The sequence below is a fragment of the Lithobates pipiens genome, unplaced genomic scaffold, assembly GCF_037356315.1.
Source record: "Lithobates pipiens isolate NorthernLeopardFrog02 unplaced genomic scaffold, aLitPip1_a1.2 Scaffold_27, whole genome shotgun sequence".
Classification (NCBI taxonomy): domain Eukaryota; kingdom Metazoa; phylum Chordata; class Amphibia; order Anura; family Ranidae; genus Lithobates; species Lithobates pipiens.
In genome coordinates, this window is record NW_027507788.1 from 4,082,653 (window position 1) to 4,095,033 (window position 12,381).

Sequence of the window (12,381 nt, forward strand, 5' to 3'; positions counted from 1 at the left end):
TTCTTCTTCCTTTAACCCTTACCCCCCCCTTCAAAAAAGAAAATAATAATAAAACACTAAACACCATAACACAAAAAAAAGTATTAATATTATTATTTTTTGTTTGGGTGTTTATTTTATTATTATCAGTATTATGAACAATAATAATATAATATAATAAGGTTAGTTATTATTTATTAATATATTATTACATGTTATTAATTAATTGTACTTATGATGATTTTTAGTTATTTGTGTATTTATTTGCAACGCATTTCCATTAATGTCTAATAAAAACGCGCCAGAAACGCTCAAATCTGCCCGACACTCTTTGGTGGGACGGCGCTGGCGATGCGTCAGGCGCCATTATGTGGATTGGTGGGAATTCCGGTAAACGCTCATCGATCGCTCCTTAGAAAAGGCAGCTCAGCCAACGTATAAATCACATGACGGCGCCTTGAAGGGTAAAGGATTTCCATTGGATCGCAGCCGTGACCTCCGGAGGCCTTCACCGCAATGGAGGCTCCAATCACTTGGGGGGGGGGGGGAGGAACGAGTCCAGACGGATTGGACGCAAATCGTTCGATATCTAATACAATTTACTGAGTCCGTCCTCCCTCGGGGCGATTCCACCAACACGAGCCAACGCTGTAATATGATAAGTGGATGGGGGGAGGGGCAGGTCACCGACCCGACACCTTGACCTCCAACCACCAAATATGTCACGTGGTACAGGAGTGACATCACCGCTCTCCAGATATAAGATATATTATACAGGAGTGACATCACCGCTCTCCAGATATATTATACAGGAGTGACATCACCGCTCTCCAGATATAAGATATATTATACAGGAGTGACATCACCGCTCTCCAGATATATTATACAGGAGTGGCATCACCGCTCTCCAGATATAAGATATATTATACAGGAGTGACATCACCGCTCTCCAGGTATAAGATATATTATACGGGAGTGACATCACTGCTCTCCAGATATAAGATATATTATACAGGAGTGACATCACCGCTCTCCAGATATATTATACAGGAGTGACATCACCGCTCTCCAGATATATTATACAGGAGTGGCATCACCGCTCTCCAGATATAAGATATATTATACAGGAGTGACATCACTGCTCTCCAGATATAAGATATATTATACGGGAGTGACATCACTGCTCTCCAGATATAAGATATATTATACGGGAGTGACATCACCGCTCTCCAGATATAAGATATATTATACAGGAGTGACATCACCGCTCTCCAGATATAAGATATATTATACAGGAGTGACATCACCGCTCTCCAGATATATTATACGGGAGTGACATCACTGCTCTCCAGATATAAGATATATTATACAGAGTGATATCACCGCTCTCCAGATATAAGATATATTATACAGGAGTGACATCACTGCTCTCCAGATATAAGATATATTATACGGGAGTGACATCACTGCTCTCCAGATATAAGATATATTATACAGGAGTGACATCACCGCTCTCCAGATATAAGATATATTATACAGGAGTGACATCACCGCTCTCCAGATATAAGATATATTATACAGGAGTGACATCACTGCTCTCCAGATATAAGATATATTATACAGGAGTGACATCACCGCTCTCCAGATATAAGATATATTATACAGGAGTGACATCACCGCTCTCCAGATATAAGATATATTATACAGGAGTGACATCACTGCTCTCCAGATATAAGATATATTATACAGGAGTGACATCACCGCTCTCCAGATATAAGATATATTATACAGGAGTGACATCACCGCTCTCCAGATATAAGATATATTATACAGGAGTGACATCACCGCTCTCCAGATATAAGATATATTATACATATACATATATTATATGCTCAAAAAAAATTAAAATGCATGCACACTTTATTTTTTTATTTTTTGCAAACAAAATAACATTTATTGATTGAGTTGGTCTTTGATGATGATTTTCCTCCATGGTAATAATCTGGATTTCCATACAATACAATGTGATCTTTGTGGTGGATCTGTAATGGATAGTCCTGTGTGCGGTACATACGATGGGATTTGTATCTCTGATCCGTCTTTAGAAATCCTTCTTTGTTCTGTTTGCAGAGATTAGCGGGACGAGCCGCGTTCCCGGCACTCATTTCTTTCCTTGTCTCTGATTTGCAGATCCGAGGATCGGATAAGAGCGGCGCCCGGGAGCTGCACATCGCCTACCGATACGGGGCAGGGGCGTAACTAGAAATCACAGGGCCCCATAGCAAAATGTTGTATGGGGCCCCCCTGCAAACAGCCCCCCCCCCCCCCACAAAAAAATCAACTAATTCCATTGAAAAACAGATTACCATACTCATGTGGCACAGTACCCAGGCCAGTAAATTCATTCATCAGTGACCTGTAAATTCATTCATCAGTGACAGTGACCAGTAAATTCATTCATCAGTGACCAGTAAATTCATTCATCAATGACCGTGACCAGTAAAATCATTCATCAGTGACCAGTAAATTCATTCATCAGTGACCAGTAAATTCATTCATCAATGACCGTGACCAGTAAAATCATTCAACCGTGACCAGTAAATTCATTCATCAGTGACAGTGACCAGTAAATTCATTCATCAGTGACCAGTAAATTCATTCATCAGTGACAGTGACCAGTAAATTCATTCATCAGTGACCAGTAAATTCATTCATCAGTGACCAGTAAATTCATTCATCAGTGACCAGTAAATTCATTCATCAGTGACAGTGACCAGTAAATTCATTCATCAGTGACCAGTAAATTCATTCATCAATGACCGTGACCAGTAAAATCATTCAACCGTGACCAGTAAATTCATTCATCAGTGACAGTGACCAGTAAATTCATTCATCAGTGACCAGTAAATTCATTCATCAGTGACCAGTAAATTCATTCATCAGTGACCAGTAAATTCATTCATCAGTGACAGTGACCAGTAAATTCATTCATCAGTGACCAGTAAATTCATTCATCAGTGACCAGTAAATTCATTCATCAGTGACAGTGACCAGTAAATTCATTCATCAGTGACCAGTAAATTCATTCATCAGTGACAGTGACCAGTAAATTCATTCATCAGTGACCAGTAAATTCATTCATCAGTGACAGTGACCAGTAAATTCATTCATCAGTGACCAGTAAATTCATTCATCAATGACAGTGACCATAAATTCATTCATCGGTGACCGTGACCAGTAAATTCATTCATCAGTGACAGTGACCAGTAAATTCATTCATCAGTGACCAGTAAAATTCATTCATCAGTGACAGTGACCAGTAAATTCATTCATCAGTGACCAGTAAATTCATTCATCAATGACAGTGACCAGTAAATTCATTCATCGGTGACCGTGACCAGTAAATTCATTCATCAATGACAGTGACGCCGCATGCAGGCAGCCTATAGAAGTGAATGGAGATGGCGCGGCTGGGTGGACTCGCCTGCACAGCCCAGGTGTGTAAGGACAGGTGCCTGACACTAGATGCACCCGAGTACCCATGAGACTGCGCTGTGCAGGCGAGTCCGCCCCAGCCGCGGCATCTCCATTCACTTCTATAAGCTGCCCGCATGCAGCACCGCGCCAAGTCCCAAAACATAAACCAATGACTCTTCTCGTTGCACAGGGCGCTGAGCCCCGTGTGAATGAGCTCCTAAAATGCTTCTTATGAGCAAATACATTTTTCAAAGTTCAGTTTTGGAGTGTCAAAAAATAAATAAAAATGTTTTAATCGTTCGATAGCGACCCGCTTCCAATTATTTATTTTTTTTCACGCGTGCCGCCCATTTAGGATGACCGGGCCGCTTTTATCGAGCGCACCAAATGCCAAAGGGGACTTAACGTTTGCTATCCGCTGCCCTAGGAAGTGTTTTGCTGTACGAGTGTTTGAAGTACTTGCATTGACTACACAATGATTCCCGATTGGCTGTCGCAGGCAAGAGGGGGAACGATCTTGTATGATTCCAGGGATCTGACTGTTCTGTTTCATTCTCCCAAAGACGTTGTCCAAAGACGAGTCCAATCGGAAAGGGAAACAAAAGTCCAATTCGTCAGATGAGCGGCGGGGGGACGCGGTGCAGAAAGTGCGCAACGCCACCGGCTGTGCGGTAATGGAGAGACCGGAGCCATTAATGGTTCATGTAGTGAGAGTTAGGCCCCCCCCCCCCCTACACACTATTAGATTTTCTGCAGATTTTTGTCTTCAAATTTACCAAAACCATGCAATGCAATAGCCTGACAAATTCAAACTCTAACACCCCTTTCACACTGGGGCGTTTTTCAGGCATTTTTCATGCGTTTTAGCGTTAAAAAAAGCGCCTGAAAGAAGCTGCAACTGCAATCCCAATGTAAAAGCCCCGAGTGCTTTCACACTGAGGTGCTGCGCTGGCAGAGCGTCAAAAAAAGTCCTGCAAGCAGCTTCTTTGCAGCGCTTTTGGAGCGGTGAATACAACGCTCCTAAAACGCCCCTTCCCATTGAAATCAATGGGAAGCACTTGTAAAACGCCCGAAAAACGCCTGAAAAACGCTACTGGCAGCAGCGTTTTCTGGGCACTTTTAACCCTTTATTTGGCCACTAGCAGGGGTTAAAAGCGCCCCATTAACGCTAAAAAAACGCTGGTAAAGCGGTGCTAGTTTAAGCGGCGTTTTACAAGCGTTTTTCGGGCGCTGACATTTCACATTGGGACTGCAGATGAGGCTTCTTTCAAGCGCTTTACAGGCGCTTTTTTTTTAACGCTAAAGCGCTTGAAAAACGCCTGAAAAACGCCCCAGTGTGAAAGGGGTCTTATAGCCGGTTCACACAGGGGTGACTTGTCCAGGCGACTTAGATGTCTGACAAGTCGCATCCCGTTCTGTACTATGGAACCGTTCTAATAGGAGCGACTCAAGTCGCTCCAACTTAGAAAAGGGTTCCTGTACTACTTTTGGGGGCGACTTGCATAGACTTCTATACAGGAGTCATTTTGCAAGCCACCGCTGAAGTCTTGTGCAGGTCGCCTGAGGCAGTCGTGCTGCCCCTGTGTGAACCGGCTCTTAAGGTTTGACCTCATATTATTATATGGTTTTGTAAATCTGAAGACAAAATCTGCAGAAAATCTAATAGTGTGTATGGGGTGGTCTTACACTCGTTCAGCTCAGAATTTAGGCTCAGTTGAGGAAAAGGAACATTTTAGATGAGCCTAGAAAACACAAACGCTGCTGGCTGAATATGAGGGATACCAAATAATTTGTGTGTAATATTCAATAAAAAGTTCCCTTTAACCACTTCACTACCGGAAGATTTTACCCCCTCTATGACCAGGCCATTTAGCACCGCTCTACTTTAACTGGCAATTGCTTGGTCATGCAACACTGTACACAAATTACATTTTATATTATTTTTATTTACACAAATCGCACGCTTTTTTAAATTTTTTGTGGTATTGAATCACCATTGGGTAATAAATAATTTTATTTTATTTTATATTTTTTTTGTGTGATATAAACCAAAAAATTCAGAAAATTTTGTGCTCAGTGATGTTCCAGTACGTCGCTGAGCCTGTAGCTGCTGCCCCCGCTCGCAGTAAAATAACTGTGCAAGAGGTTAAAGTCATCCCAACAGTTTAGCAATTTTTGATCCCTTTTCATGAATATTCAGGCTCCTCCTCCTTTATTTTTTTTATTTTTTTTTCCTCCGTCCTCCTTTAGAATAAAGAAATCCTCGTCTTGGCCCCTTTGACATGGAGGATGCGGAGGTTTTCGTGCCGCCAAAGGAGGGTTCCAAGAGGATGCTTTGCCTCCCACCCCTCCCCTAGATACAGAGCCCCTCATTGTACTAGTGCTGATTGGCTACAGTGGCAACATGGCAGTGAATGCACTGGCTGGGCATTTCAAAAACGTCCCCTGCCCAAAATAAGCAAAAATATTCAGTTTGATTGCCCTTTACAGGGAATCGGATGCTTTTTAGGTTTTTCTGATTAATATTCATTCTCCATCTTTCTGTGCTCAGGACGTTCGCCTGATTCTGCAGAGTCTGGAAGCCGAAAGCTTCGACGTAGAATCTACTTTTCAGGTCATCCTGCAGATCGAAGAGCTGAAACTAATCGGTAAATATTCTCATGTCTGCATTTATCATTTTGGTGATTTTATTTATTTATTCTTTTTTTTTCAATTCTGGCCTCTTCCCTGTGGGACCCCTCCTGGGGAAATCTCCTAATGAATACCCAGTTACTGTTATAGGTGTTTAGAATAGGGGATAGTAAAAGGAAGGGGAAGATCGGAGAAGACAGGATCAAACAGCCTTTTTTAAACAATGCACAGGATTAAACCCCTAGGTGGTTCTCTCGATCGTCTCTCGGGTGCTGCCGCCGCCATCTTGGGTATAGGAATCGGGGGAAGTGGAGCCTTTCGGCTTCATTTCCCAGGTTCCCTACTGCGCATGCGCGAGTCGTGCTGCGCAATGAGGATGGACCCCCGCTGCCTCTGGGATCTGTGTGTTTCCCAGCAGGCAGCAGGGACTTTCCGCAGAGAGCTATCCAGGAAGTGGGTGCAGATACTTGTACTGTACAGGTACCTGCACCCCCCCCTCCCCCCTGAAAGGTGCCAATTGTGGCGCCGGAGGGGGGGGGGGGGGGTTCTAATGAGCGGAAGGTCCACTTTAGGGTGGAGCTCCGCTTTAAATGTCTATATGGCTGACTTGGAGTGATGGAAGTTGCATTGTGGCTCTTAATTATGCCACAATGCAAACTCATTCCCTCACATAACTGTAACATGTATGTGAGTCATTATAGCACCATAAATACTTGTTGGTGTGATGATAAATGGCTATATGGCTGCCTTGCAGTGATGTAAGTGGCATTACGGCTTATCTGTATGCCACAATCCAAGCCCTTCACTTTCATAAAATGTATGCAAGCCATTATAGCATCACACATACATGCACATGTCATGTTATATGGCTGTATGCGCTGACTTGGAGTGATGGTAGTTGAAGAATGATTCATGCGAAGAGTGGAGCAGAACCAGATTCTATAGCAATAGTTGGTTTACTATGAAATTCCGCTTTCCCCCTGGACAGAAAGGGCCTGGGGTAAGGAAGAAGAGTGGGGTAAGGAAGAAGAGTGGGGTAAGGAAGAAGAGTGGGGTAAGGAAGAAGAGTGGGGTAAGGAAGAAGAGTGGGGTAAGGAAGAAGAGTGGGGGTGCTTTATACAAAGAGTAGAGCAGTCAGAGAAACAGATGTGCACTGTGCCTTCGTTTGATGTCACAGTGGCGGCAATTGATGTCACAGTGAGGCTGGAATTGATTATCTATTTTTTAAAAATTTCAGTTTGTCTACCCCCCCCCCCCCCCAAAAAAAAGGGGTAGTAATAAATTGGATAAAATGTGTAATAATAAATAAAATAATAGGAGGGGCAAAAAAAAAATACATACACATTATGTGTGTGTGCGCGAGAACGGGGTATTATGTGCGGATGGACTAATACACACACATATAAAATATATATAATGTCCCTGCGCATACACACATAATGTAGTAATATAAATATATATATTTTATATATGTGTGTGTATTAGTCCATCCGCACATAATACCGTGTGTGTGTGTGTGTGTGTGTGTGTGTGTGTGTGTGTGTGTGTGTGTACATATACACAGTGTGAGATCGGGGGCTGGGCACTTATAACCGGTGTTCGGGGGAATTATAATTGTGGGGGGACATTTACAGGGAGAAGTACTCTGGGGTAATTATATGAGGGTGGGGGGGGGGTATGTAATTGTAATAGAGGAAGTACTCTGGGGTAATTATAATATGTGGCGGGGATTGCAGGGGGCGATTATAATGGATTGTGGGATAATTTTAATAATGTGGGGGAGGGACTGTGGGGTAATTATAATGGGGTGGGGGGAGGGATTGTGGGGTATTTATAATAATGTGGGGTAAATATAATATGGGTAGGGGGTTTCGGGGCAATTATAATGTGGGAGGAGGCAGGAAAGGTACTGTGGGGTAATTATTGTGCAGTGGGGGATTTTTATGGTAATTATAATGGGGGAGGGGAGGATTGTAGGGTGGTTTATATATACTTTGGAGGTAATTATAACAGGGTGGGGGAGGTGTTGCGGGGTAATTATATATTGTGGGGTAATTTTATTTGGCTGGGGGAGGGGTTGCAGGGGGTGGTTCTATGGGGGTGTCTGTCGGGTTCCTCAGGGTGTTGATCTGACTGTTCTGCTCCCTCCCTCCAGGTCCAATGAGTAGGGATGGCCTCGGCTCCAACTGGCCTGAACCTCCCCGGCACAGGAGACCCCCTACGTAGAATGCACGTAGCAAGAGCGAAATCTCCCGCACCACCCCGCAGGGTTTCTCCCACCATGTGGAGACTTACTCTGGTCTCACCTCAAGGGCTGTAGGATGGAGCCCTGAGAGGACCCAAATCCCACAAGATGGCGCTCTGCCCAGTGCCGGAATGTCGCTTCTCAGGATTTGGAATCCTCATCTTTCCCGGGAGCCCAGTGACACCACCAGCACCCCCTACAGGAAGGCACTGCCCACTGAGCATATTGTAATGGGGGGATGGGGGCTCCTAAATGAGCAGATCTTGTATTTGTATGCAAGGGAATGTACTGTAAGTACCGGCTGCCTATGGTTGTTGCCCTAAAGTTATCCTATCCAGTATGGGCCATTCCACCAAAAACCTGCTTCATTAGAGCTGAACTCTATTAGGCTTAATCCCCCCTCTGGGATCTCCTATCACTTGGTACGTTCTCCATAATAAAACATGGTTACTCCTTTGCTATAAATCAGGAAAGGATCACAATGGAAGGTCCATTATACAGTCACATGACACGCAGGTGTCGCTTCTCACCTTTTCTTCAAGCCGAAACCTGAACAGCTTCAGCGGAGCCGAAATTCATTTTTTAATGGGGAAATGCTGTGGATTCTGGTCTAAAGGGGAACTCTGTTGTAAGGGGGTGACCGCTCACCAAAGCCCCCTTAGATCAGAGTATGCAGAGCCCCCCTTAGATCAGAGCCCCCCTCCCCTTAGATCAGAGCCCCCCTCCCCTTAGATCAGAGCCCCCCCCCCCTTAGATCAGAGCCCCCCCCCCCTTAGATCAGAACACCTAAGCACTCAGCTTGTGGTACTTAGCTACTTGGCAAGCCACAGTCCGGTCTGTAGGTGTCCGGGGTTTTAGGTGGTCTGATACCCGGACTGTCCGGGGTGAATCCCGGTCAGGGGGCAACCCTATGCGAGTGTGACCGGCGCTCATTGGAGCCGCTTCACACCGGTTTGGGGCGGCCGCGGAGCGGACTGCAAACTGCGTGTGCGTGTTTGGGTCCACTTCACGTGCAAATTCAGACTTGAATCGCACCTGAACAGACACGCACCGGACCCCAGACAAAAACCCGCGGCCCCACATAGGTGAACCCGGCCTCAATCTGATGATCTATATAGTACACAGCGAGCCTTTCTCCCGCCAAGCTGTGGAGGAGCGCCTAGAAAATACCTGAAAAGGAGGCGAGTGCTCCACCTACTGGCTGAAAATGGGAACAGAAAACAATCACATCCACCTGCAAGAAATCTGTTATTCAAAAATGTTTAATAAAATTTCTACAAACATCCGACACATTCACTCCATTCGTTTTGGTTTCAATTTTATTCCACCGTTCATATTTACTCCACGAAAAAGAAAACCTAAAACCAGTGTTGGGACTTTGTATGAGGCGATGACTATGACAGTTCATGAACCTCCATCCCTGCTACATTGAGAAAGGGCTTTATATGAAGGGCACTACTAAATGACCCCCTTCAGTACCGGGCACTGCCACCCCCTTCCTGCCCAGGACCATTTTCAGCTCTCAGCGCTGTCGCACTTTGAATGACAATTACGCCGTCATGCTACAATGTAACCATGTGACAGTTTTATCATTTTCTTCCCACAGATAAATTTCTTTTGGTGGTATTTGATTACCTCTGCGGTTTTTATTTTTAGTGCTGTAAACAAAATAAATTTAAAAAAAAAACACAGTGGGGGGTTATTTACTAAAGTAAAATCCACTTTGCACTACAAGTGGAAAGTTCACTTGGAAGTTGCAGTCGCTGTAGATCCGAGGGGGGACATGCAAGGAAAATAAAAACAGCAAATTTTAGCTTGCACGTGATTGGATGATAAAATCAGCAGAGCTTCCCCTTGTTTCAGATCTTCCCCTAAGATCTACAGCGACTGCAACTTCCAAGTGCACTTTCCACTTGTAGTGGATTTGCCTTTAGTAATTTACCTCCAATATCTTTTACTTTTTGCTCTAATAAATATCCCAGTTTAAAAAAAAAAAAAATTCCTGTTTAGGCCGATATGTATTCTACGTATTTTTGGTAAAAAAAAAAAAAAAAAAATCGCAATAAGCGGATATTGATTGGTTTGCGCAAAAGTTATAGCGACTACAAAATAGGCGACAGATTTATGGCATTTTTATTATTATTATTATTATTTTTAACTAGTAATGGCGGTGATCTGGCATTTTTATCGGGGCTGCGACATTGTGCGGCGGCTATCAAAAGCTCCGGCGGGTGCGCATGCTTCCAGGGAGCGGCTCCCTTAGTGGCCACAGGGAAAATACTACATCACAGTAACTACGTGCAATGTCTGTATTTGATTATATTTTATTCTAACCGCTTACAGACCGCCCGCCGCAGGAATACGTCGGCTGTTTGAAGAGAAGAACCGTTGTCATGGTAGCAGCGAGCTGCCATAACCCCGGCATCCTCGTCTTCAGAGGGCGGTCCGCTACAAGATAATCGCGGTCTCTGCGGCGAGTGGACGCAATTTTGAAGCGTGACATGTTGGGTATCAATTTACTCGGAGTAACATTATCTATCACAATATTAAAAAAAAAAAAAAAGGGGGCGGACTTTACTGTTTTCTTATTTTTTTAATTCAAAATAGTGGGGGTTTTTTTTCAAAAAAAAGTGCGCTTGTAAGACGGCGGCGCAAATACGGTGTGACAAAAAGTATTGCAACGACCGCCATTTTATTCTCAAGGGTGTTAGAAATATATATAATGTTTGGGGGTTCTAAGTAATTTTCTACGAAAAAAGAGGTCCATTATTATGTGTCTCATGTTGGAATTATTGAGGACTATCAATTGTTTTGATGATATCTGTCGAGATCTTTTTTATTATATTACATTATATATACCTTCTCTACCAATTTATATGTATATATGCCCTTTGTGATAAAACGGTTATTATGCTCATTCATTTAGTAGTGTGCTTCATATAAAGTCCCACAATCTCTTTCCTTTTTCATATATACTCAACACTTAATTTGTACAGCACTTTCCCCCCTGGGGACTCCATACACTGAGAAGGTGGGGCAGACATCTTGGAGAGGGCGTTGGCCGGGAATCGAACCCGGGTCATCTGCTTAGAAAGCAGCTGTGCTCACCACTGCACCACCAACGCAAAAAAGTGGCATGTTTTTTTTTTAGTGTGGGAGGAAACCGGAGAACCCAGAGGAAACCCACGCAAGCACAGGGAGAACATGCAAACTCCATGCAGATAGTGTCCTGGTCAGGATGTGAACCATGGACCCCAGTGCTGCAAGGCTCACCACTAAGCCTCTGTGCTGCCCATATTTGGCCTCTGTTCTATAAGGCCCGCCCCCCGCAGAGCAGGGTCTTCTGCCCTCACGTCTCTACACCCCTGCTCTTCTGCCCCCAACCTCTCTACTCACCTGCTCTTTTGCCCCACCTCTCTGCTCCCCTTCCCCCACCTCTCTAACCACCTCTCTACTCCCCTGCCCCCACCTCTCTAATCCCCCCTTCTGCCCCAACCTCTACTCACCTGCTCTTTTGCCCCCACCTCTCTACCCCCGGTCAATTAAATCGGGCGGAGATTGGTACCTTGAAGCCACCTGGCCAAAGCTGGCAGTGGCTCCAGGACACCATAGCGCTGGAGCGCTAAGAAAAGTAAAGATCCGGTTTAAGTCTTCATAGCTCCGTTCACGTTTTTCCTACGACGTACCACGCTGTGATGGACAGTATATGTTCTCCATCGTCACCTAAGGCCGGCACCCATTGCTGGGGTCATGCATTTGCTTGGAAGAATCTCATCCCTCCAAGGCCTAATGTTATTCCCGGTCGGTGCAACACAGGCAATGGGAATGGCCGTCTCCTCCTTGGCGGTCGCTGCATTTTCACTTGCTGGTACAATGTTGTCCTCAATTGCTGGTACACTGGCGTCACTTGGTGGTGGGGCGATATTGCTACTTGTTGGGTGTAACAGCCGGTAGAACGGCTTGAAATATATTAGGAGTAGTACCACCAGCATAGTGATCAGCCCCAGAATGCATTCTAACCGGTGCTCAGTAACAATTTCTATAAGTAC

The 12,381-nt window shown here is 44.4% G+C and overlaps 1 long non-coding RNA gene and 1 other non-coding gene across 2 annotated transcripts; one reads left to right on the plus strand and one right to left on the minus strand.

The window, feature by feature from the left end:
• The first annotated feature begins 3,814 nt into the window (after positions 1 to 3,814).
• On the plus strand, positions 3,815 to 9,040 carry LOC143933419 (uncharacterized). The gene is made up of 3 exons (XR_013263089.1): positions 3,815 to 4,127; positions 6,008 to 6,104; positions 8,243 to 9,040. It is a non-coding gene; the product is annotated as an uncharacterized LOC143933419 (long non-coding RNA).
• Positions 9,041 to 11,385: 2,345 nt separating this feature from the next.
• On the minus strand, positions 11,386 to 11,457 carry TRNAR-UCU (transfer RNA arginine (anticodon UCU)). The gene has a single exon. It is a non-coding gene; the product is annotated as a tRNA-Arg (tRNA).
• Between the last annotated feature and the right edge of the window lie 924 nt (positions 11,458 to 12,381).